Source organism: Sciurus vulgaris (assembly GCF_902686455.1).
Source record: "Sciurus vulgaris genome assembly, chromosome: 1".
In the NCBI taxonomy this organism is placed as follows: domain Eukaryota; kingdom Metazoa; phylum Chordata; class Mammalia; order Rodentia; family Sciuridae; genus Sciurus; species Sciurus vulgaris.
Genome location: NC_136461.1, coordinates 31,011,349 through 31,039,329, shown reverse-complemented (window position 1 = coordinate 31,039,329; position 27,981 = coordinate 31,011,349). Strand labels below are relative to the sequence as shown.

Genomic DNA, 27,981 nt, shown 5'->3' with positions numbered 1-27,981 from the left:
ATCCAGACCGTGACAATCTGGCTTCAAGCAGGCCTTGCAGGCTCACTTTCCTTCATTCTTCGAGTGCATCCTAGGTTTCCCTTGAGGATGCTTTTCTGTCTCTGAACGTGCTGCACTTGCTTCCTGCATGCCCTTTCCCTCTTCCTCTGACCAGAGCAATCCTGATATTCCTTTAAGGTCCACTCAAATGTCACCTCCTTAGTGAAGTCTTCCCTAGTCTCTCTGGGACAAATGAACTCTTCTCTGTTTTAGCACATTGTACAGTGGACTCCTTCTGTCCTAAGAACCTCCTTTGCATTGTCTTGGTCCTTTGTGGTCTACTACCCTCAAGGACAGGAGTTGTTGTTTTGCTTTTCTTCGCATTCCCAATTCCTAGCATCTAATAAATGTCCCTTTGACATTTATGGAACATAACAGGCTTAATCTTTTCCACATTAGCCTTTCAATTATTTGAAGACCTCACTCTACTCCTAGTTATTTCTTCTCTAGGATAATATACACAAGTCTTTCATCTGTTTCTTGTAAAGTCTGATATCCAGATATCTTATCTGCTCATTTGCTCCTGGGCATTAACTGTTCAACATCTCTCTTTAAGTACATGACACCTAAAACACAACTCAATGGCCCAGATGGTCTGGCTGCAGCAGAACAGTGAGAGGATTTCAATTCATAATTTGGAGGGAACATTTCCTTTATCATTGCTATCGGCCAGGAGTCTTTACTTGCCTTGCTGTCTTCCACTCATGAATAATCTGGTGGGGTAGATGCTATTTTTCCCATTTTATAGATGAGGATACTAGCCACCTGGTCAGGCACTTTGAGAGGAAGCTAACTTGAAAGTCACAGCCCAGAGCACAAAGTGAGTTTGTTTTTATGTTGGTTGCTGTCAAGTTAATATTTTTTTCATTACCAGCTAGTGATAGACTTAAGGGCAACTGAGGACAAAAAGAAACAGTGCCTTTAGAAGGGTGTGAAACCAAAGCACAGAGAAAAGTGTGGGTTAATGACCAACTTCCTAACAATAACAGCCTTTATCTAGGAGCTTAGACAGAGTCTGGAATTTCTCAACCACATAGTTTCCTGGAACTATTTTTATTTGGTATTTTATAAGAGGAGAAAGAGTAGAAGTGTCTTAGAAAAACAACGAGGCTTGGGGTTCAGCACATCTCTGCAAAGCACTCACACAATCAGAATCTGAGTAGCCAGTGGGGCCCTGTGTTGCAGGTAGACAATAAGCAACTGCCTCTCTGGCCTGTGGCTTGGGTGTGAGAGGGTCCCAGTGTACATGTTCATTCCACAAATATCAACTGAGCACCATGGTCCAGATGTGAGGTGTTGGGATAGAGCAAAGAACACAGGCAGGGTTCCCATCCTCTGGAGCTTCTAGTAAGTCCAACGATGAAAGTATGTGCCCAGGGTACTAGGGCAGGAGGAGGAGGGGCATTTCACCCACCTTGGGTAAGGAGGTAAGAGAAGGTATTAGAGGAAGTTCTCAGGGAAGGTACTCTTAATTGATGAGTAGGAGTTAATCTGAAGAAGGCAGAGGAAGAGACAAATGAAAGAAGAAAAGACTCCAGATGTGAACGGAGAGAGTCTCAAATGCAAGAACAGCATCAAGTTCCCACAAAGTGTGGGAAGAATTACAAGCACTTCAGTGTTTAAAATTCAAGAAGCTAGGGAGGTAGACAGGATTATTAAGTGCCTCTTGTGTATTAAGTGCTGTGACAAACCTCTTACATTATTTCAGATCATTAACTCTCTGTGTGACTTTGACCAAGTCATTGCACCAAGTCTGGGCCTCCCTAGTAAAATGAGGATTAGTAAATTCTAAGGTTCCATCTCATTTCAGACTCTGGCATAATTGAGTGGAAAGGCACTCAAATCTGTGGTCTGTCTACCATATTTACAGGTATACTGTGAGGTTGATTGAGCATCAGGACCATGCATCCCAAGTTATAGGCAGAGTATTCAAGAGGATCCTATTCAACCTAAAACATTTACCACACATATACTGTGCATCAAATTTGCAGAATATAAAGATTAAACTTGCTATCTGGTAGGGCGGTCTGTGCTAAATGATACTGGAAAGGGTAAGATGGTGAATTGTAGACAGCTCAAGTTGGGAGCGAGCACAGTTGGTGTGGGGGTGGAACAAGGCTTCTCGGAGGAGATGGCATTGTGAGGGACCACAGGATGCAGCGCTGAAGAAGAGGCAGAGTGGGGGTGTTCTGGGCAAAGGGAGCAGCAGGAGCCTGACAACATTAACCGAACCCTGCGCTTCTGCTCCCTCCATCAGCCCCTTCCATCGCACCTCCTCTGTTCTCCCAACCTGCCCTCAGAATTCTCAGCTGACATTTGAGACTCTCCATAGTTAAGCGTAGGTCCCATGTCTCCCCTATATGGACTCTCTGCTCCAGTCATACAAAATGACTTGGCATTTCTTAAACATGCCCCTCTGTTTTCTGTCCTCATTATATTTCTCCATACAATGCCCACTTCCCTAATATTCCCTCTGATCAACTTTTTCTACCCAGCATTCAAGGCCTGCTTAAAATAAGTATTCTTTTAGTAACCCTTCCTGAATCTTCCAAATACCAAAACATTCTGATGGCATGTCCCTCGTGGCACTTTTAACTTCCTGCCTTGGTCATAATCTGTCCTCACCATACTGTAAACTCCTTAAGAAAAAGTGCTATGTCATGTTGGTATCTCTGCAAGGGTCCCCCATGTGGTGGGATTCAGTAACCAACTAGAAGGCCAGCTGCACCACAAACACACAGTCTCTGAGCACAGTGTTCAGTCTAAAGGAACTTTCTGTATGTCCATTACTTAAGGACAACTAGAATCATTGTTCTATCATCCTTTGGCTATTCCTGCATATATTTCCTAATCTCAGACCTGTGTTTTGGTGGTAAAGAGCCCACCTCTAGTTCCAGCAGTGAACTCTGGTTAGCTTCCCCATCTTTGTATTTGTTTTCGGAATGGGAACTCAGGATAAAGCTGGCTGAAGGTGTAGATGGCATCCATGAAGCAGGTGGTTGATCTGAGGGGGATAAAAATAAACCTACAAGAAAGGTCCTGCAAAGAACGTTAGAGAGGGACTGGGATGGTGGCTCAGTGGGAGAGCGCTAGCCTAGCATGTATGAGGCACTGGGTTTGATTCTCAACCACACATAGAAAGAAATAAATAAAAATAAAGGTATCGTGTTATCTGAAACTTAAAAAAAAAAAAAAAAAAAAGAATGTTAGAGAATCTCCATTTGTCCAAAATTTACTACTCTGTGATGTAGGTACATTTGTTCCATGGAGGAACAAATTCGAGAGTTCAGGGGACCAAAAACATTAAGAAGCTTCCCCAGGGTCATATGTTAAGTAGCAGAACCTAAGCATGAAGTCAGGTCAGATGCACTCTGCCACTCAACATCACAGCTAACTCTGAGGGGACAGGAGGCTCAGAGTTCCTAGTAAATGGATCTTTCTCCTAGATCAAAAAAGTTTCCAACATTTCCTCTGATCCCAAATTCCATATACAGATGAAATCTGTTTAAACTGCCTGCCCATTTGATGACTTTGGGCACCCTTGAAGCAGAAAAGGAGTCACAAAAGGCCAACAACCAGGAACAGATATGGAAGGGAATCATCAAAATCAAGGATGTAAAGAGCTTGTGTGTTTCAGTGCCTACCCCACTCCAGCTTCCTTTAAGCACCAGAAACCATCTCTTGCATTTCTTTCATGTCCTCTCCCCCTGGGTCAACAACACCACAATAAAAATAAAATGTCCCTCAATGTCTGTGACAGAATGATCACTTCTCTTTCCTGTCCCTTACAGAGGGCTCTTCCAGGTTTAAGTCCTTAATGTAATACATAAACCAAGTAGAACTGGGGTATTCTAGTATCCCTTATTTAAAAAAAAAATACATCCGGATTACTTTTCCTTTTTTCATTCTTCTCTTTGCTCTGTACTTCTGGCTTCCCTTTGCCCTTTCCAAGGGTCACAGGGTCTGTCATAGCCCAATTCTGTTCTCTACTACTCTCCTTTTTAAAAATATAAGCATGAGCCAGGTGTGGTGGTGCACCCCTATGATCCCAGCTACTCAGGAAGCTGAGGCAGGAGCATGCAAGTTTGAGGCCAGCCTCACCAACTTAGCAAGACCCTCAGCAATTTAGAAAGATCCTGTTTCAAAGTGAAAAAATAAATAAAAATAAAAAGGACAGGGGATGTAGCTCAGTGATAAACTGCCCTTGGCTTCAATCCCCAATAAACCTTCCCCATCCCACCAATACGAACAATGCCACTTATAATGTGCTGTAATGTGCTGTGCCCTCAGAAACTCAGTGGAATACAAGTGAAATTTGTGTGCTCAAGGAAACTAGTCTAACTTAAAATCCCACAGTGTGATATATTTCATACAAAGATATTTACCAATCGACGTACAGAGAAGGGAGTGATTAACTCCTCCTGAGAAGTGTCAGAGAAGTTTTGAAGTGGATCAAAAAGGGAAACAGGGATCCAAAAGTCAATGTGTATACTTTTAACTTTTTTCTTTTTTAAGCAAACATGTAGGAATATCTCTATGCCAAGCTAGTCTGAAGCATTGGAGCTACAGGTGAGTGAGGTCCCTGATATCAAGAAGTCTTCGGACTAGAAAAGGAGTTTCCAAATATACCCTAATAATGGCAATACAATGCATGGAAAGAGTTATAGAACAAACTGCCAAAGGGGAATGGCAGAAAGTATTTAAGAGATCATTTCTCACTAGGTGTAATAGGCAGAATTCTAAGATAGCCCCCAAGATTCCTGGCACCTGGTACATCTAAATAATCACTGAGCCATGACTGTGATGGATTTTACTTCTGTGATTAGGGTTAACCTTAAGCTGACCTTAAAGCAGTGAGATTATTTGAGTGATCCTGACTTACTTGTCTTTTCAAAGCTCAGAGTAACCTTCTGATTGGTTGAAGAAGGAAGTCAGAGTGTTCCAAAGATGGAATGGGTTCAATATGAGAGAGGTTCTCTGTTGGCGAGCTAAAGGGGACCTCCTGGCAAAGACCTGAGAGTGGTCCCCAAATAGGCGGTGAATAAGAAAATGAGGATCTCAGTCCTATGACCACAACTTGGAATTCTGTCAACAACTTGTAGACCTTCCCCCTCGAGCCTCCAGACATCTTGAGTTCAGCCTTATGACACTGAGCAGAGAACCCAGCCACATGACACCAGGGTTCTAAACTCCAGAACTGTGAACTAGTCACCTGCTAAGTTTGTTTTAATTTGTTACACAGCAATAGAGACTATATAAACACTAATAACACCGCCATTCTCCTAGCTGTTAACGTATTTGCTTCCTCAACTGTGAGTTCCTTGGATTCAAGTTGATCTAATTGTTCTGTAACCCAGATGCTAATTAAAATTCTATGGAATGAAAGTTGAAATGAGACACAGGAATGCAGTTTCAAGATTCTGTCCATTTTCTTTTCCCCAATTATGGGTATAGACTGACACTGAGACCAAAACCTGGACTGAAGGAGGAGGCTCCCCTCCAGTCAATTGCACCAAGGCCAGTCCAGAGACAAAGCAGGGAGCCCAGCCTTGCCTGCCCAACCCTGGCTGAGGCAGATTTCCCTCCCAAGAGTATTGCTCACAGAGGATCATCACCCACCCCTGGAGTGACCAGAAAACTGCCATGTTCTAAATGATATCCATACCCACTCCACACTCAGCACAGTGGAGGGTCTCGGGATTTAGATTTCATTTAAGTATAAGCTGTGTGTGAAAGTCAAATTTACATAGTTTTTGAGCAGCCACAGTGGAAGTCTTTGAACCTCATTTATTCATTTCTTGTTTTTAATATGAAACAAAAAAAAAAAAAAAAAAGGGTAACTCAAAGACCACAGTTACTTACAAATAGTTAAAATCCCCTGTGGACTCCTCCCTGATGACATCCCCACTCCCAAATCCCCAAAGAGAGGCACTACCTAAATTTGGTTGTTTTTTGTTTCATGCATTTCATTATATTTTTATTACATGTATGTGTGTCCCTCATCAAAACTGGCAGTTTTATTTTAAAACTTTGAAGTGGCATCACACTGTGCATCCTTTGGTGTTGTTCAGTACTGTTTCTAAGATATTTCCGTCTTATTACCTATAGCTCAAGATCGAGGGTTGGCAAAACTTTCTGTAAAGGGCCAGCTAGTGAATATTTTAGGTTTTGTGAGTCATAAGGTCCTCTGTGGCACAAAGACAGCCATAGCAAGCTGAATTACAATAAAACTTTGCCATATAGTTTTCCTACTCCAAGAAATATTACTCCTTTTTTGTTTCTTTTTTTTTTCAACCATTTAAAAATGTCAAAATCAATCTTAACTCCTAGACCAAATGCAAATAGAAGAGGGGACAGATTTGGCCCAAGGACCATTGTTTGTCAATCTTGCTCCAAAACATTCATTGTTCTTGCTTTAGTGTGCTTCTATATGTTCATTCATTTAAAAAATGTTACTAAGCATCTCCTCAGGACTGTTGCAAATCAGACCTTGATCCTGCTTGTAAGACACTTATTGTATATGTGGGAAAGATAAGATACTTTATTCAGTAATGAGACTGAGAATAATGAAGGCTCTATGAGAGGTTTATAATGACTTGCCATGAAAAGCTAATGGGAGTGGAGGCAGGAGAACTTGTTTCATTTTGACACACTTGAGAAAATAGGCTCTAGAGCTGAGCTGCCTGGGTTCTTCTGTGGCTCCACCATTTACTGGATGTGTGACCTTGGATAAGTTACTTCACCTTTCTGCGCCTTGATTTTCCTATCTGTAAAATACAGATCATCACTGTTGCGGTTTGGATATGAAGCATTCCCAAAGGCTTATGTGTTGAAGGTTTTTCCTCAATGTAGCAATGTTCAGACATTGCTTTTGGGAAGCAATTGTATCATGAAGGCTCTGATCTCATCAGTGGATTAATCCATTGAGGGAGTCACAGCTAAGTGGACTATTGGGAGGTGGTAGAAACTGTAGGAGGTGGAACTTGTTGAAGGAGGAGGTCCTTTGGGGAGTGCTGTTGGGGATTAAATCTTACCCCAGCCCCTTCTGCTCACTCTCTTTGCTTCCCCACCACCTTGAGATAAGCAGCTTTGTTCCGCTACACCCCTCCCCCATGATGTCCTGCCTCACCTCAGGCCCAAAGCAATGGAGCCAGATGACCATGGACTGAAACTTCTGAAACCTATGAGCCAAAATAAATCTTTCCCCTTCTAGGTTGTTTTGCTCAGGTATTTGTCATGGTGACAAAAACTGACTAACACAATGCTACTTACTATATTCATTTGTTGTGAAAAACGTCAAAAGAATTAGTTAAGATGGTACTTGTAAAGCACCTGGAAGAGTGCCTGGTTCATAGCAAGCATTATCTGAGTGCTTGGACTCTTCAAGTTGGAGGATCGGGGAAGGCAGTACAAAATCAGAGTTTTAAAAGATGATTTGGACTCAGATACATGGAAATGGAGAGGAAGGCATTCTAAAAAGTTAGAATAGTGTATGGGAGAGCGTAGAGAAGAAAAGTACAAATTAGAATACAAGAGAATCAAAAGGGAAATAAAGGAAGATAATGAGAAGTGCATTTAAGAAGGAGGGTTGTGATCAGATCACGGAGAGCCTTGACTTTGTCCTGCAGCTACCAACGACTTATTTTTATGAACTGGGAAGACACTATGCTTCCAGAGTCTGGCAGCTGTGGGAGGCAAGTTTGGGGGATGAGAGTCCAGAGTTAGGTTACAGTTCCCACAATCCGGGGAATGGGACCTTCCCCAGGGCAGAGGCAGTGTGCTTTGGAAATTCACTGCATGTGGGAGACATTTTAAAAACCACTATCCCAGTCTTACAACTCAGTGACTGGGATTATAATGAAGCCATTATGTGAAATGGGGAACACAGAAAAAGAAGCTTTAGGGGAGTCATGATTTTGCTTTTCGACCTGTGAAGTTTGAGGGCTCCAAGTGGAACTGTCTAACAGAAGTGAAGCTGAGGACAAAAAAAAAAAGTTCTGGGCAGAGAGCTGATGACACAGTCTAAAGGCTTTGAGTTAATCCTTTTAGCAACTCTAAATATGAGCATCTCATCTTAAAGGGGAAGGAAGAGAACCAGAGATGTTAAGAGCAACTCTCCACAGCAGGCTTTCTCGGTGTTCCATCCCAGGACAGTCCCTCACACCCCTGTGAAGAGGCTATTTGATACAATTCTGGTAAACCTGGATTTTCTGCCTTCTTGGTTTTAGCAGATTAGAAGCTGGCATAAACCGGACAGGCATAATGATAGTAAGAGAAGTAACAGCTGGCTACCAGAATCTTGAAAGCTTCTCATGATACAGCATTTACATGTTCTTCACTCATTAACAGCCCAGGGGATTTCCTGATAATAAAACTTGGTACTGATTTGTGTTCATAATGAATTGAAAAAATATTAAATTTCTTTCTGTATGCTTAAATTAGAAAGCCAATGAAGTTTTAAGTATATTTTTACAAGATATTCATCTGATATGAATATTCTGGGGGGAACATATCTTAAAAAAAAAAGATTCCCAGACAGCAGACACTGATACAATTGTTTCCTTCTCACTTACCTGAAGAGCCCTAGAAGAATGTAAAGGATATTTTGGGCTGTGCAGCCTTGAGGACCCTCTGCCAGGGTTCCCATGCCCACCTATGCTGTCATAGGTAACCGCTTGCTTTCCTTTCATCTGCCTGGATGACTTGATTATTTCTAAGAAAGTGGGCAATAAGGGGAGGTCACAGTGATCTGTGTCAAACAGCAGCTGCTACAGCTGGAAGCACAGAACCCTCCCTACATGGGGTGAAGTGGAAGTGAAGGTGTACAACAGGACACCTGCCCTGCTGTTTGATGAAAAGGCAATACCAAATCAGGAATAGTGACCAGAGTCATCTGGATCCCAGCTCTGTGGCTCATCAGCCCTGCATTTTCATGTTTTTATCCCTTTGCCTTGAAAGTCTGCCAGTGGCAGGAAATCATCCCTCAGGCCTAACCTAGGTCTTGAAAGCTCTTTCTTAAATGCAAATCTGAGGTTATTTTCCTAAGCAAAACTCCCCAATAGCTTCATATTGCCTAACAGGCATCCATAAACATTGCGGTCTCAGGACTCCTTTCTATTCTGAAAATACTACTGAAGACTTCAAAGTCTTTTTTTTTTAATGTGTAGTGTGTTTCTTCTATATTTACCATATGAAATTAAAACTGAAAACTTTAAATATTTATTCGTTAAAATAACAAGCCCATTACATATTAACACAAACACATTTTTCAATGAAAAATAATTACATTTTCTAAGACAAAAATTAATGAGAAGAGTGGTGTTTTACATTTGTGCAAATCTCTTTCAACACCTGGCTTAAATGAAGACAGCTGGGTTCTAAAATCTTCTGTATTTAATCTGTTGCATATCATATGTTCTTTGGAAAGCCTCACTGTACACTCATGTGAGAATGACAGTGAAAACAAACAAAAAAGGTTAGATTAGGATTTTTTTTTTTTTTTTTTAAATTCACTGAACCCTGGAAGGGGTCACCCAGGAGTCCCAGGGTGTATCCAGATGTACTAGGCTCTCCTTCCACCTTCTGGCCTCCTTTCCTCCCCACCTGTAGCAGCAGCAACAGCACCGTACCCCAGGTCTCCCACATGCCCCCACGCCAGTCCCTGCAGCCAGCTGTCCCTGCCACGCCTTGATACCTTGGCACGCATCCTTCCTTCTGCCTGACATGAGCTTTCTCTGCAGACTCCTTCCAGAGCCAGCTTGAAGCCTTTGGCTCTGGGAAGCCTCCGTGGATCCACCCTAACAGCGCCGACCACCCCTGCAGGCAGAGCACTAGTGGACAGGCGTCTCCGCACGTCATTTTCTAGCTGCGCGACTTGCACAAGTAGCTTCACCTGCCCGGACTTCAGTTTCCCCACTGCTGAGACGATGTGGCGGTGAAACCGAACTGTGGCGAAAAGCACCGGGTGCAAAACCCTGTGCACCCTGCCTGGCACGCCGAGGCTGCCTGCGCAGCCGACGGGACAGCGCCGGAACCGCTAATACTCGCTAGGTGCCCCGCCCTGTGGCGTGGGCTTTACGCGCGCTAACTTATTTTCTCCTCGTACCAGCCCCTCGGGGTTAAGCGCCAAGGTGTCAGAGAAGACAGCGCTGGCGCGGAGGTGCGAAGTAACTCGCTCAAGGTCACCACAGTCAGCCGCTGGAGGGGCGGGGTTGCTCGGAGCCCGCTACCCGCGGCCGCGGGATTCGAACCCTAGCCCTCTGGGCGCGCCAGTTTACCGGTGCGTGAGACGCCAACTGGACCGCAGGTCGGGGCCTGCAGGGCCGCGGGCGGGAGGCGCGGGGTGGCCGGACGGGGTCGCTCCCTCGGCGGACCTCCCCCGCGCGCCTCGCAGCCCCGCCCGCCCGCCCGCCAGCGCGAGCCCAACGGCCGAGGCGCGCGCCACCTCGCGGCGGGAGGCGCGGGCGGGGCGGGGCCGGGGAGCCCCCGCCTCCGCCCCCTCGGCCGCCGCCACCGCCTCGGTGGAGCCCCCCGCCGCCCGCCAGCCGCTCTCCGGAGCCGCCCGCCCGCCCCCTTCCCGCGTCTTCGCTCGCTCCCTGCGCAGCGGAAACATGGCGGCGGGAAGGGAGTGAGCCGCCCCGCGCCCCGCGCCGCCGCGCCCGCAGGTAAGCCCCTCGCGGCTCCTGCCGCCCGCCGAGCCCGCGCCCTGAGGGGCTGCGGGCTACCAGAGGCCGGCGGCGGACCTGCGCGGCCGCTGCGCCCGCCCCTCCCGGCCCCGACCGCGCGTCCGTCAGTCGCGGCGGCCTGCGTGTCCGCGGCCCTGCCCCGGCCGTGTCAGCCCGGCAGCGAGCCCGGCGGCCCGCACTGCGTGTGCGTCCGGGCCCAGGGTCCCGCCGGCGGCCCGGGCGAGCGAGAGCCAAGGACAGGGGCCCTGCGGAGGGTCGGCTCCACGGGGCGGCGGGTGCGCTGTCGCCCTGTCCAGGCCGACCGCGCCGGGGCGGGCGGGGAAGGGCGGGAGTCGGCGTGATGTCTGTCTGCGAGGGTCAGTAGGGCTGCCCAGACGCTGGAGGTGACAATGCCTGCGGTGCTGGCGGCCGGTCCCTGGTCCCCGGGCGGGCGAAGACCCAGGGTCCAGGACGCGAAGGCCTGGAACTGTCAGCTACGGTCCTCCAGGCTGTGAGAACTCACGTGTGTCACCTGTCCCTGCCCGGAACCCCGCCAGACTGGCCGGGAGGGCAGGTTTCAAACCTCAGACCGGGGCGGGAGCAGCTGGCACAGAGGCCAGCCGGCAGCCCTGGAGGGCTGGACACGTGGGCGCAGCAGCGAAAGGGGTTGGCGAACCCCAGAACTTCTCCAAACAGGAAGGGAACTAAAAGTCATCCCAGTTCCCTTTCTCCCATCCCCATGACAAAGTATCTTTCAAAACCCCCAGGTGTACCCTAGAAATTGGACGTATTTGGACAGCTCTTCCATTGATGGAAAGCTAATCTGCTCCCCGGGAAACCCATTCTGTACCTGGACAGATCTGGTTATAGCTTGACAGAAACGCCTGCCTCCCATTCTTCCTAGTTCTTGTCCCTTATGGCCAGCTGTTAAGATATCTGAAGGTAATAATCACGTCCCCTGAGATTTGGCTTCTCTTTGATAATTCTAGTTCCTTCAGTCATCTCCCCTACACAGTGGTCTCTGATCCACCCTCTTAATCATTTCTTTTCAAACAAGATCTTGATGTGACCTAAGAGTCGAAACCTAGTTGAGTTTCTACAGGAAGCTCTTTGGCCTCAAGGATTGACCTGCTTTAATAAAAAGTACTCTCCCTTCCTCATTTCTGTGCTGTGTTTTGAAACTTGAAAAAAGAAAAAAAAAAAAATAGCCATCTAATAGTGATTGTTCTGAGGAGCTGAGATCTGTTTCATGGAAATTTTCACATTCCCCCTCCCTTAAAAAGCGTCTGAATGCTTTGTCAAACAAGCTAATGTATATGCAAGGATTTTAAACTGTAATGTGCCATGCAAAAAGAAGAGCTTATTATTTTTACTCTGAAGGAGATTGAGACCTAGTTCGGTGCCAAACTACAACTTAATATTTGGTTGGAGAGGAAAATGCTTTATTACACTGAACTCTTTGCTCTATCTCTAACTGCCAGCAGAAGGCCCCAAATTGCTATGAAAAAGAACACTTTTTTGTTGCTCACTTAACAGCGTTATTTTTAATTTGCTTTTTAAAAATCACTTAACTTTGGTGGTAAGTGGGGTTAAGTTTTTTTTAAAAAAGGTTTCTTTCACCAACTTCCTAAACCCCTGCTTAAACAACTCTGCAAATTAATAATTTCTGAAGCCCAGCAGAGATGTGATGGCCTTGTAGATAAAATCTTGTGTCTGGGACCTTGTTCAAGTTCTAAGCAAAGTTTCACTGTTTTTATAACTGAGATAAGCACATACCAATAGTCAGAATTGCTTCTTTATCTTTGTTCTTATATCTTCGTTTTTATTGGTAGTGGTTTTGAAGTTTGCAGCACATAAGTTTTGATTTCTAGTGTTTGTGGAAATGTGTTTCCCTTTTATGTAAGTTGGGTAAAGTTTTTATAGCGCCATTCTCTACAGAACTCTGCAGATCCAGAAAAGACTGTTAACCTTCAAAGAACTTGGAATTAAAGTTAGGAGATACTAACCAGTGAGAAAGCACTGGTGTGAACATTCTCCTGAAAATTTAAGCATAGCATATTCTAACTTTTACATTTATATACTTATTATGTATAATAATATGTCCAGCACTATGCTATGTGCTGTGCTTAACTGAGCATTCAAAAATGAACAAGGGACATTTCTAATCTTTGTGGAGCTGGCAAGTTAGATCCTTAAATTGGTCACTTTAGAATAAAAAATAAGAGCTGTGTATATAATGCTGTGATTAACCCAAAATGAGTGCTTTTAGGCTAGTCTAGAGGTTGAGGGAACATTTTGGGAAGAGATGATAGTTGACCCAAATCTTAATTGATAAGTAGGAGAAAGGCAGGCAAAGATGAGTAGAAAATATGCTTCAAACAGAAAACAACTTGAGCAGAGGAATCGGTGTGAGAAAAGGAATGGCTTGCATAATGAACCACAGCATTTTGGGACTAATAAGAATATAATAGTAAACATAGAAGTGGTAAATTGTGAGGCTGGCAATACAGGCAGAAGCCATGCCATGTGGGCCTTGTATGCATAAGTATCTTGAAATTAATTCAATGGGTGATATTTTTAAAATAAGACATGGTTGATGTAGCCTTTTTAAAAAGTGGCCATAGGGATGAAGAGAAAATGATGAATTTGAGAAAACCTGAGGCTGTGTGATTGGATGTGCATGTGAGAGAATAAGAAGTCTAGAGTGGTGCTTAGGTTTTTAGCTTGGGCAATCAAGTGGATAGTAGTATTATTAACTGAGATAGCAAACAGTATACGATGAGTTGTTTTGGACATGTAGATTTTTTGATTGCTTGAGTTAGTGAATTTAATGGAAGTAAGCTGGGTATTGTAGTCAGAAAAAGAAATATTAATTTATTATTATTAACATGGATGGGTCAGGGGTTGTAGCTCAGAGGCAGAGCGCTTGCCTAGCATGTGTGAGGCACTGGGTTTGATTCTCAGCACCACACATAAATAAATAAAAATAAAGGTTCATGAACAACTATAAAACATGGAGTTTAAAAATTTTTTCAAGTTAATTCGAGTTAAGTTGTCTGATGTGGAACTCTTCTAGGTGACAGCTAGGTCTCTGTGTGTGGATAGCTGAAATACAGTAGAAATGAAGGTCAGCGAAGCTGAATATAGCAAGGAACTCTGAGACTGGTATATACTGAAGCCATCATGTGTTGATAGTGAAGTGATTTAGGATCATGGGATGTGGGGAAGAGAGGAAGATTGTGACCCAGGTGCAGTAAAAATAGGGCTTAATCAGGAGGGTGATAGATGACAGATGAGGAGGTGGGGTGAAGACTGCTGTAGCCAGATGGTGCAAACCTCAAAGGAGGAGGAGTTTTTAAACATGAGTGGAAAAGTGATGGTTTTTGACTGTTTTTTTTTTTTTTCCTTCAAGCAGAGTTCTTATCTCTTCATCTTTATTCAGGATTCATATTAATCATTCTTACTCTGAAGAGTTTGTTCTTAGTCTTGAAAAGCAGGAGGGCAAATACCTCATATCAAATTTTTTTCTGCTAGTATATAATGACAAAAGGGTTTTCCTCTGATAATTAGTGGGTGGACAGGAAACAGATAAATCATTGAGGATCTACCCAGGGTCACTGGGCAGAGTATATCAGAAAGAGCCAAGGCTTTAGAGTTAGAAAGATTAGGATTCAGATGTAGACTCTGTCACTTACTGGCCTTATGACTGAAAGTGAATTGTTAAGCTCTGTGAGCTTCAAGGTCCTTATCTGTAAAAAGCAAATTCCTTTTTCACAGGGTGTCACAAAAATTACATGAAAAAATATATACTTACAAGAAGAGCAACAGGAATTTTATAGATGCAAAATAATGTTGGTTCCCTTCCATCTAGTTATAAGGGGCTTATGCTTTGCCAGAAAAAATGAAATTTTTTCATGCTTACCTAAATTATAAGGCACAATATAGTATGTAAAAAGGTAAAAGCAGAATGATTTAAAAGTTTGGAGGAGAGAGCGGTCGTTTCTCAACATTTGGAAACAAGGTTACATTAAAGATGAATTTTGTTTGGTCCTTGGAGAATGAATTTCAGTAGACCAAGAATTTTGTTAGAGATGCAGAGTAAAGTCAAGTATAGTGTATGTTAAGAATTAATAACTGCCACAAGTTTGAGTATTATATTTATGTAAGTCAGTAGTGTGATATGTAGCTAGAGAGATATCAGGGGCCATTCATTATATTACAGACATGAAGCTATGAAGTTTGGATTGACTCTAGGTGTTCTAGGAACCATAGGTTGTACATCCTCTCTCCCTACCTCAGTTTACTATGTGCAAAATTTATAGTCCATTCAGAACTTCAGATTCTTGTTTGAAGGAGACCAAATAAGAAATTCCACATTTGAAAATAAGTTACTATGTAGGCCAATTTTAGTTTTAAAAATTTTAAGTAACCACTAGTATTTGTTTTGAAGCTATAGTTTAATCGTTACAGTAACCTTGTTTTGGTAGCTTAGCGGAGTTAAGAAATGTACCTGATCTCATCAATAGAAAATGACCAAAATGCTCTGATTTCTTTTTCACTTTACCTTACTTATTTAGAGTTGAAAAGAAGCCTGGGTTCCTCAGTGTCACCAAAAATTGACTGTAGAACTATAGACAGATCACTTTGATTTTCAGATCTTCAGTTCTCTTGTTTACAAAATGAGGATAATTACAGCTGTTACGTTTAAGCAAGATGGCATGTGTAAAGTTATTGAAATAATATTGGTCCTCTACATGTTAGGAACTGAAATGTTGGATCCCTACCTCCCTGTCTGTAACTGATACTTTTGTCAAAGCCTTAATGCTGACTGTAGCCATCACGCATTTTCTAGAACTATTTATTTTGATAACTTTATGGCTAAATAAACCGAGCAAGTCTTACCACCTATTATCTTTGTTCCAGCCTCTCCAGTCATCTGTCTTTTCTAAACGGTTATTCTTGTGCTTTTCTGGCTTCCTCTTCCTCTTTTCCAACTGTTCTTATTTGCTCTATCTCAAACTTTTCCATTTGTTTTTTCCTACATTTCCTGTTTCCTACATTGTTAACCATTTTACTGGTTGTTATTTGTGTGTCCTGGCCTTAAGTTGAAGCCAGTCTCCCTCCAGAGTACTGAAGAGCATATTACTTGCTCTGAATGCCTTTTAAATAGATGCAGTGGATGCAACTCATTCTGCTACATCCCTCCAATAGAGAGAGAGAGAGAGAGAGAGAGAGAGAGAGAGAGAGAGAGAGAGAGAGAGAGAGAGAGAGAGAGAGAGAGAGAGAGAGAGAGAGAGAGAGAGAGAGAGAAAGCTGCCTATGCACAGCTTCACAAATAGCTATGCGTGAAGTCTGGCAAAGTCATTGTGTCCCAAATTGTACCCAACTCCTTTTCCACTTTTTCTACTTCACCTCCTTGTTTGTTTAAGAAAATTTTTCTTCCTGAGGGGTGCTTTTGGTTTAGAGAAAATTCAAGAGTTCATGTGGTGGTTATTGTTGATCACTCAGAGAGGAATAAGACATAGTCCTTTTTCTTAGGAAGCTCACTATCTAGTAGAGGAAGGTAAGATATACTTAACTAGCTCTTAAACAATAACAAGTTAAATGCTACCTAAATGCATAAATATGTATAAATTCAGAGGTAGAGGAAAAAGTCACTGATTTCTGGAATGGTTATAGAAAGTCTCCAAATTCATTGCCTGAGGAAAATTCAACATAGATAATTTGAGGATAGAGGATAAGATAGAAAGTATAGGAATTTGGACACACTGCTTTGGGAATACGAATGAAAAATCCGTCCTTTTTCTTAAATCCTTGGAATATTATAAACTCTGTTTAGTAAGTTTTCACAAGATAGATCAATTCTAATAGTTTCTTGGTAGAAAGTATTATAGATACAATTATCAGCAGTTTATTGGAGCATTATTTTGAACATATGTTCTGCATAGACACTTGGAAGACAGAAAAACAGGAAATATTCAGTGCTGTGCAAGCATTCACAGCCTATTCAGGGAGTCAAAAATGATAATTATATTGCAGTATAGTAAGTATCATAGTAATGGTGATGTGATGTAGTAGCATATCTACATATCTGTTATGGGCTGAATTATATCTCCCCAAAATTCATATGGTGGAGTTCTAACCCCCAGTTTTTCAGAATGTGATATAGCCCTTAAAAGAAATATTTAAGGTAAAGTGAAGTCAAGGATAGGCCTTAATCCTATATAAATGGAGTCCTTGTAAGAAGAGATTAGGACACAGACATATACAGAGGGAAACACATGTGGAGATAGAGGGAGAATACAACTATTTATAAGCCTATGAGAGTGACCTCAAAAGAAATCAGCTCTACTGACATATTGATCTTGAACCTCCAGCCTTCAGAACTGAGAGAAAAGTTTGTTTTGTTTAAGCTGCACAGTCTGTGGTATTTGTTAATAGCAACCTTAGCAAACTAATACAGTATCCCTCTCTGAGAATCTGGTTATGCCTAGGAGTTGCAGGGAAAGTATAGGCATATAACAGCGGGTATATGGAGGGTGGGAAAGGATAAATAATTATAGGAACAGAGTATTAAAGAATAATGTCACATGCATTTTCCTATATAATTTGAAATGTATAGTAATCTTTTTACATAGGATGCAATGTCACTGTAAACCTTATTTTATGCTAAAAAACTGAGGTGCAGATGGAGTAAATGATGTGTCCACCTGCAAAGAGTAAGTGTCAGGACTAACTCCTCAAATCCAGGTCTTCTCCCTATAGATTTTGTGTGTTGTCTAGAATAATTCATGGTATAATAATTTTGACCTCCTTTTAAAAACCATGTGCTGTTTGAACCTCTTGCTGTTTCTCCTGCAAGTCATCATGAATTAATTTTCTTAAAATTTGAAGCACGTGAAGGCTGCTGCATTATTTTTGCCTTTGTATTTACTGTAAATAGTATGATTTTTCTCTTTAAAAATGAAAATCTATGTATGTATATTCATTTTAACTATGGTGCCTGTTGCTCATTGACTTATTATGGGCTCATTTCCAAATACTTTCTTATTTATTATAATTGCTTTACACTCATGCTTATGAGTATTTTTCATCTGTGACATTCAAACATGATGGAAATAAGGCTGTTTTAGCCACTGTGTCCTTATTAAGTATAATAGAAAACATGATCCAGAATACTTGTTTTTGAAGATATTTAAGAAGAGGTCAGATGATTTAGAACTTTAGACTTCCACTCCATTTTTTTTTTTTTTTTTTTTTTTTTTTTGCAGTGCTGGGGATTGAACCCAGAATTTGTGCTTGAGAGGCAAGCACTCTACCAACTGAGCTATCTCCCCAGCCCCTCCAGTCCATATTTTGTTGTGCCCTGATGTGTCTTTAGTTTTCAAGGGACAATAAAAATCTCCAAACTATATTAATTTATTTCTTCAAAAATTAATGGTTTTGGGAGATAAAAAATTTATGAACTCTAACAAGCATAATTCTAACAGGATCATAATTTCACATTAAGGGAATATAAGAGTTTAGAAACATTGTCTAATTTCTTTGTGTTTATTCAAGTTTTCATTTGTTCATTCATTCAACAGATAGTTATTGATGTCTAATTTCTGCCAAACACTATGTACTGTAACAAAGATGAATGCTATAATTTTATTTTGTTTTTTAACCTTATAATTATTAATGCATATTAATTGTATAAATTAATGGGTTAATGAATTTCAGTGTGTCATTTCCTTACATGTAAATACTATGCTTTGATTATTTCCACTCTCCCTACTATCCTCATTTGCTTTCCCCCTTTCCCCAGTATTCTTCCCTTTCCCTTATAGTCCCTCTTCTACCTTCATCTTATTTTTTTTAAATCTTTATAAGTTTCCACATATAAGACAAAACATGTGATACTTGTCTTTCTGTGTCTGGGTTATTTTGCTTAATATGATGCCTTCCAGTTCCACCCATTTTCCTGCAAATGACATGATTTCACTCTTTTTTTTTAACACCAAGTCAAAGATTTCCAAGTCTATTATTATTATCCTGACAACTAGCATCATTAATACTTTAACAAAACCACTTAAAATTAGTCAACTATCTAGGATAGATACATGTACAAAAGCTATACAAATTAAAACCATTAAAAAGGTAATAGATACCATAATTTGTCTTTGACCATAACTTCTATGTTCAGCAATGATTGTGAAATTAAAACCTAAGATAAAACTGTACACCATTTACTTTGAGTGATTTACATCTTGGAAAACAGGTAATCTTCCACATTACATATTCAGTGTCTCTGGTGGGCTGAGGAGAGAAAAAACTTCATGATACTTTAAATACTTGTACTTCTTCCTTATGTTCTGCTGTGCATGCTGTGGGGCTCTGAAGTCCACCAGACTGGGCTTGAGGCTTTCCAGGGTGTATCCAGTCTTCTTCTGTACCACTGATTCAGGCCAGCGTTGGCCTGTGACTGTGTAGGGTGCTAAGTGAAAGACTGCTCCAGCAATAACTGATGACAGATACTTCAGATACTGGTCAGCATCTGTCAAACTTAACTCTCCCCAAAACTTTACTCAACTTTCAGTTTTGCAGTTTGCAGACTTCAAATGTTCAGTATTGGGTAAAAAATTGATTTATTGTTTAGGCAGATAAGTCAAAAGCAAGGACTTTCAAAACTAGGTGCTCTGTTCTTAGGACTTGTTTCTTCATTATCATCTGGTAATGTACACAAACTCTGTTACTTCTGGGGGGTATATTTCTTCAGATTTTGAGACTAGCTGCATGGTGGCAATGCCCACAAACTGAAACTTCCCTCTCAGCACCGACAAGGACAAGAGGAACCTGTCAATATAGTTCACAGCCAAATGCAGGGTGTCATTCTGTAGTTTATATTGCTCTTCCACTTCAAACAGCCAGTCCTCAAGGATAACCTGCATACTGTTAGTGATGTCTGGCTGCTTCATCATGTACCCCACTCTAAGCTTATATTTAACCTCCATTCCCCTAAGGTATGTGTGAATATCCTTGTGGTAGTGTGGCACTTCATTTACACTGGCTTTTCATCTTCTAATACAATTGACATGTCCATAGTGTGTGGCAAATCAAAATTATCATCCATTGGATAATCCAGAGGCACCAGGGGTTTTCTTGGTCCAGGTAAAGTAGCAGCTGTATTAAAAGCCAGGACATCCTCACATTGTTCTTTTAGATGCAGATGGCCTCTTTTGAGTCTCCTCTTCTGTTTCATCCACGTGAATGGTGAATGCAGGCTGTTTACTGTTTGCTTTCCAAGGAGGAACTGAAGTGACATGCTCATCATTTACAGGACGATCCTTCACGGGTACCACTCCGTGCATCTTGGGCCTCTACCCGCTGCCTTTGGTACCACCAGTGCGGCTTAGGTCCGTGGCTGGCTGCAGGTCGGTAACTTTCTCCAGGTAGATGTTCTCCTACTCCTCCTGGAGCCCACTCGGCTGCAGCTCAGGCAGTGCTGAGCGTCCTCTGGGACGCTGCAGCAGTCAGCCCAGATGACTGCTGAGCACTCACCGACTTGGGCCAGCGCAGGATGCAGGGTATCGCCAGGGTTGTGTAGGCGCTGCCACGTGCAGAAGCATGGACTCCAGAGATGCAGCCAGCAGCCTCTGATTTCATTCTTTTTGTATGATAATACTACATTTATTTAACATACCATATTTTTAAAAATCTGTTCATCTGTCAACACCTAGACTGATGGCATATTTTGGCTATTATGAATAGTGCCACAGTAAACATAGGTATGCAGGTATCTATTATATGCAGACTTTGATTCCTGTGGGTATATACCCTGGAGTGTTATAACTGGATCATATGGTAGTAAACTTTTAGATTTTTGAGGAACTTCCATTCTGTTTTCCAGTGTGGCTGTACCAATTTACATCCCCACCAGCAGTATATAAGGGTTCTTTTTTCTCCACATCCTTGCCAGCATTAGTTTTTTTTTTTAATTCATTTTTATTGTAAACAAGTGGGATACATCTTGTTTCTCTGTTTGTACATGAATTAGAGGCATACCATTTGTGTAATCATACATTTACTTAGGATAATAGTTTTTGATTAATTCTGTTATTTTTTTCTCCCCCAACCTCTCCCACCCCTCTTTTCCCTCTATACAGTCCCTCCTTCCTCCATTCTTGCCCCCTTCCCACCCCCTATATGTGTCATCATCCACTTATCAGTGAGATCATTCGTCCTTTGGTTTTTTGAGATTGGCTTATCTTACTTAGCATGATATTCTCCAACTGCATCCATTTGCTTGCAAATGCCATAATTTTATTATTCTTTATGGTTGAGTAATATTCCATGGTATATATATACCACAGTTTCTTTATCCATTCATCAAATGAGGGGCATCTAGGTTGATTCCACAGTCTGGCTATTGTGACTTGAGCAGCTATGAACATTGTCGTGGCTGTATCTCTGTAGTATGCTGATTTTAAGTCCTTTGGGTACAGGTTGAGAAGTGGGATAGCTGGGTCAAATGGTGGCTCCATTCCAAGTTTTCTAAGGAATCTCCACACTGCTTTCCAGAGTGGCTGCACTAATTTGCATCCCCACCAGCAATGTATGAGTGTACCTTTTTCCCCACATCCTCTCCAACACCGATTGTTGCTTGTGTTCTTGATAATCGCCATTCTAATTGGGGTGAGATGGAATCTTAGGGTAGTTTTGATTTGCATTTCTCTTATTACTAAAGATGGTGAACATTTTTTCATATGTTTGTTGATTGCTTGTAGATCGTCTGTGAAGTGTCTGTTCATATCCTTAGCCCATTTGTTGACTGGGTTATTTGTATTCTTCGTGTAGAGTTTTTTGAGTTCTTTATTTGGAAATTAGTGCTCTATCTGAAGTATGAGTGGCAAAGATTTTCTCCCACTCTGTAGGCTCTCTCTTCGCATTGCTGATAGTTTCCTTTGCTGAGAGAAAGCTTATTAGTTTGAATCTATCCCAGTTATTGATTCTTGCTTTTATTTCTTGTGCTATGGGAGTCCTGGTAAGAAAGTCTGATCCTAAGCCAACAAGTTGAAGATTTGGACCTACTTTTTCTTCTATAAGATGCAGGGATTTGGCCTGCCTCTCGCCTGTGCATTGCCTTCCTTACACATATCCATCACCCAACGCAGGAGGTTTACCTTCTGATCATCCGACAATAGTCGGCAAACTATCGCCGACCGCCAGTGGAGCACCAGCTGCCTGCTGTTGCCTGGAAGTTCACTGTTACAGTACCTGCAGGTTTGATTACACGTGGCTGCCACCATTTTGAGACAACAGCCAGGCCCCTTGGAATCCCTGGCCGGACTGCCTGAGCCCTGTCTCCAGGATCCCTCAGCCCGACCGATCACTCCCTGCCTCTGGGGCCCTCACATCAACTGACTGCTCTCTGCCGCCAGGACCCCCAGACCAACTTCTGCGCCCTATCACCGGGACGCCAGACCGACTGATTGCAGTCGGCCTCCAAGGATCTGGCAACCACACCAAACACACCCGACCTCCAGGACCCCTGCCTGACCAACAGTATCCCGCCTCCAGGACCTCACAGCCACACCCTGAGCTGTAGCTCCCCATTTGCCAACACATTTGGATGCCAGAGCGGCCATCTTGGATAATACTGGAAGCTGTAGCTCTGAGCTTTGGGTGGGGCAAAATCCATCCTGAGACACCTGCTGGAGGCTTGAAGCTCATTGTCAGGTACATCTCACACATCAGGCTACTGAATTCTGGGAGGTTTCATTACTATATGATTGTTATACTGTAGATTTTCTTTTTTCTCCATATTGAAAAAATTTTAAGTATTTATTTCTTTACTTCTCTTGCTCTCTTTTCCTTTTGTTTCCCTGTTCCCTCAGAGTCTTTTTCTCCCTATTTTGCATGCTAACATCCAATTTCTTTTGATTACACTCTCACCCCTTCTATTATCTAGAACTTCTGTATATTCTTTTCTTATCCCATTAACAGCCACATTCTACATCCCTCTGCATCCTCTTTGTCCTCCATTTGCAACTGCAGACCTTATTGCAAATCTGTTTGTTTTACTGAAGATAATATTTGAACTCATTCTGTTTATTATGACAATTTTGTTATTGTCCTCATAGGGGCTATTTGGTCTAGGATTATTGCATAGTGTCTGACTTGGGCACTGCTAAAAGAAACCCTTAAAGAAAGGGTTTGGAAACCTGTAGGGCCACTATAAGCCTATAGAGGGAAATGTGCAATACCCCAGATCTGCACTGCTAGAGGGGAAGATACATGAACAACATGAAAAAACAAGGGAAGAAAATGATCCAAATAAATCTAGATTCTCTATTAATAGAATCCAATGACAGTATGTTAGAAGAAATGTCAGAAAAGGACTTCAGATTATACATGATTAAGAAGATTCGCGAAGCAAAGGATGAGATAAGAGAGCAAATGCAGGCAATGAATGATAATACCAATAAGCTGAAAGAGCACCTGCAGGAAGCAAAAGATCCTTTCAACAAAAAGAAGGAATCAATAAACCAAATAAAAAACTCAATGGAAAGCATCACCAAAAGACTAGACCACTTGGAAGACAGAACCTCAGACAATGAAGACAAAATATTTCATCTTGAAAATAAAGTTGCCCAAACAGAGAAGATGGTAAGAAATCATGAACAGAATCTCCAAGAACTATGGGACATCATGAAAAGACCAAATTTAAGAATTACTGGGATTGAGGAAGGCACAGAGATACAAACCAAAGGAATGAACAACCTATTCAATGAAATAATATCAGAAAATTTTCAAAACCTGAAGGATGAAATGGAAAATCAAATACAAGAGGCTTACAGAACACCAAATGCACAGAATCACAACAGGTCCACACCAAGGCACATTAAAATGAAAATGCCTAACATTCAAAATAAAGATAGGATTTTGAAGGCCGCAAGAGAAAAGTATCAGATTACATATGGGGGAGACCAATACGGATAGCAGCCGACTTCTCAACCCAGACTCTAAAAGCTAGAAGGGCCTGGAACAACATATTTCAAGCTCTGAAAGAACATGGTTGCCAACCAAGAATCCTATACCCAGCAAAACTAACCTTCAGATTTGAAGATGAAATAAAATCCTTCCATGATAAACAAAAGTTAAAAGAATTTACAAATAGAAAGCCTGCGCTACAGAATGTTCTCAACAAAATATTGCATGAGGAGGAAGTGAAAAACAACAATGGAGGTCAGCAAAGGGAGGAACTACCTTAGAGAAAAACCACTCAAAGGAGAAACCAAGCCAACTTAAAAACCAAAAATAAGCCAAATGACTGGGAATGCAAATCATATCTCAATAAATCATATCTGAACATTAATGGCCTACACTCATCAATCAAAAGACATAGACTGGCAGAAAGGATTAAAAAGAAAGACCCAACAATATGCTGCCTGCAAGAGACTTAGCTCATAGAAAAAGACATCCACAGACTAAAGGTGAAAGAATGGGAAAAAAACCTACCATGCACATGGACTCAGTAAAAAAGTGGGGGCTTCCATCCTTATATCAGATAAAGTGGACTTCAAGCCAAAGTTAGTCAGAAGGGATAAAGAAGGACATTTCATATTGCTTAAGGGAACCATAAATCAGGAAGACATAAGGATAGTAAATATTTATGCCCCAAACAATGGTGCATTTCTGTACATCAAATAAATCCTTCTCAATTTTGGGAATCACATAATAACACAATAATTCTGGGTGACTTTAATGCACCGCTGTCACCACTAGATAGATCTTCCAAACAAAATCCAACCAAAGAAACCATAGAACTCAATAACACAATCAATAACCTAGACTTAATTTACATATATAGAATAGTCCATCCATCAACGAGCGGATACACTTTCTTCTCAGCAGCACATGAACCTTCTCGAAAATAGACCATATGTTATGCCACAAAGCAGCCCTTAGGAAATGCAAAAAAATAGAGATACTGCCTTGTGTTCTGTCAGATCATAATGGACTGAGAGTAGAAATCAATGACAAAGTAAGAAAAGAAAATTACTCCAACACTTGGAGATTAAATAATATGCTATTGAATGAAACATGGATAACAAAAAACATCAGGGAGGAGATAAAAAAATTCTTAGAGGTCAATGAGAATGATGATACAACATATCAAGATCTCTCGGACACTATGAAAGCGGTACTAAGAGGAAAATTCATTGCATGGAGCGCATTCCAGAAAAGAATGAAAAGTCAACAATTAAATGACCTAACATTACAGCTCAAAGCCCTACAAAAAGAAGAACAGAATAACAGCATAAGTAGTAGAAGACAGGAAATAATTAAAATCAGAGCTGAAATCAATGGAATTGAAACAAAAGAAACGATTCAAAAAATTGACATAACAAAAAGTTGGTTCTTTGAGAAAGTAAACAAAATAGATAAACCCTTAGCCACACTAACAAAGAGAAGGAGAAGACTCAAATTACTAAAATACATGATGCAAAAGGAAATATCACAACAGACACCACTGAGATACAGAACATAATGAGAAGCTACTTTGAAAATCTGTATCCAACAAAATAGAAACTACCAAGACATTGACAAATTTCTAGAGACATATGCTCCTCCCAAACTGAACCAGGAGGACATACACAATTTAAACAGGTCAATATCAAGCAATGAAATAGAAGAAGCCATGAAAAACCTACCATCCAAGAAAAGCCCAGGACCAGACGGAGTCTCAGCTGAGTTCTAAAAGACCTTCAAAGAAGAACTCATTCCAATACTTCTCAAAGTATTCCAGGAAATAGAAAAGAAGGGTACCCTACCGAACTAATTCTATGAAGCTAATATCACCCTCATACCCAAACCAGGAAAAGACACATCAAGGAAAGACAATTTTAGACCAATATCCTTGATGAATATAGATGCTAAGATCCTTAACAAAATATTGGCAAACCGTATCCAAAAGCATATTAAGAAAATTGTGCACCACGATCAAGTGGGGTTCATCCCTGGAATGCAAGGATGGTTCAACATTCATAAATCAATAAACATAATCCATCATGTCAATAGATTTAAGGATAAGAATCATATGGTTATTTCAATTGACAAAGAAAAAGCGTTCGACAAAATACAACACCCCTTCATTCTCCAAACACTAGAAAGAAATAGGGATAGTAGGAACATACCTGAACATTGTAAAGGCTATTTATGCTAAGCCCATGGCCAACATCATTCTTAATGGAGAAAAACTGAAACCATTCCCTTTGAAAACAGGAACAAGACAGGGATGTCCTCTTTCACCACTTCTATTCAACATTGTCCTTTAAACTCTAGCCAGAGCTATTAGGCAGTCTAAAGATATTAAAGGGATACGAATAGGAAAAGAGGAACTTAACCTGTCACTATTTGCTGATGACATGATTCTATCATTAGAGGATCCAAAATCCTCCTCCAGAAAACTTCTAGACCTCATCAATGAGTTCAGCAAAATAGCAGGCTATAAAATCAACACGCATAAATCTAAAGCATTTTTATACGCAAGTGATGAAACAGCTAAAAGGGAAGTGAGGAAAACAACTCCATTTGCAATAGCCTCAAAGAAAAATAAAATACTGGGGAATCAATCTAACCAAAGAGGTAAAAGATCTCTACAATGAAAACTACAAAACACTGAAGAAAGAAATTAAGGAAGACCTTAGAAGATGGAAAGATCTCCCATGTTCTTGGATAGGCAGAATTAATATTGTCAAAATGGCCATACTACCAAAAGTGCTCTACAGATTCAATGCAATTCCAATTAAAATCCCAATGATGTACCTTACAGAAATAGAGCAAGCATGAAATTCTGGAAAACCCCGAATAGCTAAAGCAATCCTTAGCAGGAAGAATGAAACAGGGGGTATTGCAATACCAGAACTTCAACTATACTACAAAGCAATAGTAACAAAAACGGCATGGTGTTGGCACCAAAACAGACAGGTAGATCAATGGTACAGAATAGAGGACATGGACACAAACCCAAATAAATACAATTTTCTCATACTAGACAAAGGGGCCAAAAATATACAGTGGAGAAAAGACAGCCTCTTCAACAAATGGTGCTAGGAAAACTGGAAATCCATATTCAACAGAATGAAACTAAACCCCTATCTCTCACCCTGCACAAAAATCAACTCACAATGGATCAAGGACCTCAGAATCAGACCACAGACCTTCTTCTTTTTTTTTTTTTTTTTTTTGGAATTTAAATCCACTTTAATGAGCATTCTGCTAGCAGCAGTTTTATTCAGAATCCGAGCTTACACAAACAAAAGTAATAGAGGTTTTTACCTAGATAACAATTTACAGTTAATTTTTGCAGACAACATGACTGATTTAAATGTATAAGTCCCTGCAATCCCATTTTATATGTTTCTTAAAACTTTCAAATACTTTTAACCTGAGAAAAGGTTATATAAGAAGAGTGTTCTCAATGTGAGGAATCGTTTTGTTGTTGTTCTTATTAGTTATACATGACAGTAGACTGTATTTTGACATATTATACATATGTGGAGTGCAACTTCCCATTCTTCTTATTGTACATGATGTAGAACTACATTGGTCGTGTATTCACATATGTTCCTGGGGAAGTAGTTTCTGATTCTCAATGTGAGGAATCTTTTTTTTTTTTTTTTTTTTTTTTTTTTTATTTTTTTATTGTAAACAAATGGGATACATGTTGTTTCTCTGATTGTACATGGCGTAAAGGCATACCATTTGTGTAATCATAAATTTACATAGAGCAATGTTGTTTGATTCATTCTGTTATTTTTTTCCCTTCCCCCCACCCCTCCCACCCCTCTTTACCCTCTATACAGTAGTTCCTTCCTCCATACTTGCCCCCCTCCCTAACCCTAACTCTAACCCTTCCCTCCCCCCCATTATGTGTCAACCTCCACTTATTAGCGATATCATTCGTCCTTTGGCTTTTTGAGATTGGCTTATCTCACTTAGCATGATATTCTCCAATTTCATCCATTTGCCTGCAAATGTCATAATTTTATCATTCTTTATGGCTGAGTAATATTCCATAGTATATATATACCACAGTTTCTTTATCCACTCATCAATTGAAGGGCATCTAGGTTGGTTCCACAGTCTGGCTATTGTGAATTGAGCATCTATGAACATTGATGTGGCTGTATTTCTGTAGTATGCAGATTTTAAGTCCTTTGGGTATAGGCCAAGGAGTGGGATAGCTGGGTCAAATGGTGGTTCCATTCCAAGTTTTCTAAGGAATCTCCAC

At 41.2% G+C, this 27,981-nt stretch overlaps 1 protein-coding gene and 1 pseudogene across 21 annotated transcripts in view; one reads left to right on the top strand and one right to left on the bottom strand.

Moving 5' to 3' along the window:
- The first annotated feature begins 10,493 nt into the window (after nucleotides 1–10,493).
- Nucleotides 10,494–27,981, top strand: part of SCMH1 (Scm polycomb group protein homolog 1) — a 348,969-nt gene continuing 331,481 nt past the window's right edge. For 15 of the 20 annotated variants that reach the window (XM_079113219.1, XM_079113215.1, XM_079113216.1 and 12 more), the window contains exons 1-2: nucleotides 10,579–10,703; nucleotides 11,471–11,645. The gene's annotated coding sequence lies outside the window, so the exon portion shown is untranslated. Of the gene's footprint in view, nucleotides 10,704–11,470; nucleotides 11,646–27,981 lie in introns of all 20 variants that reach the window. The other 5 variants (XM_079113217.1, XM_079113199.1, XM_079113214.1 and 2 more) reach the window with 3 other exon arrangements.
- Nucleotides 18,002–20,669, bottom strand: LOC306654714 (cyclin-A2-like; annotated as a pseudogene). The gene has a single exon. The product of its transcript is annotated as a cyclin-A2-like (transcript).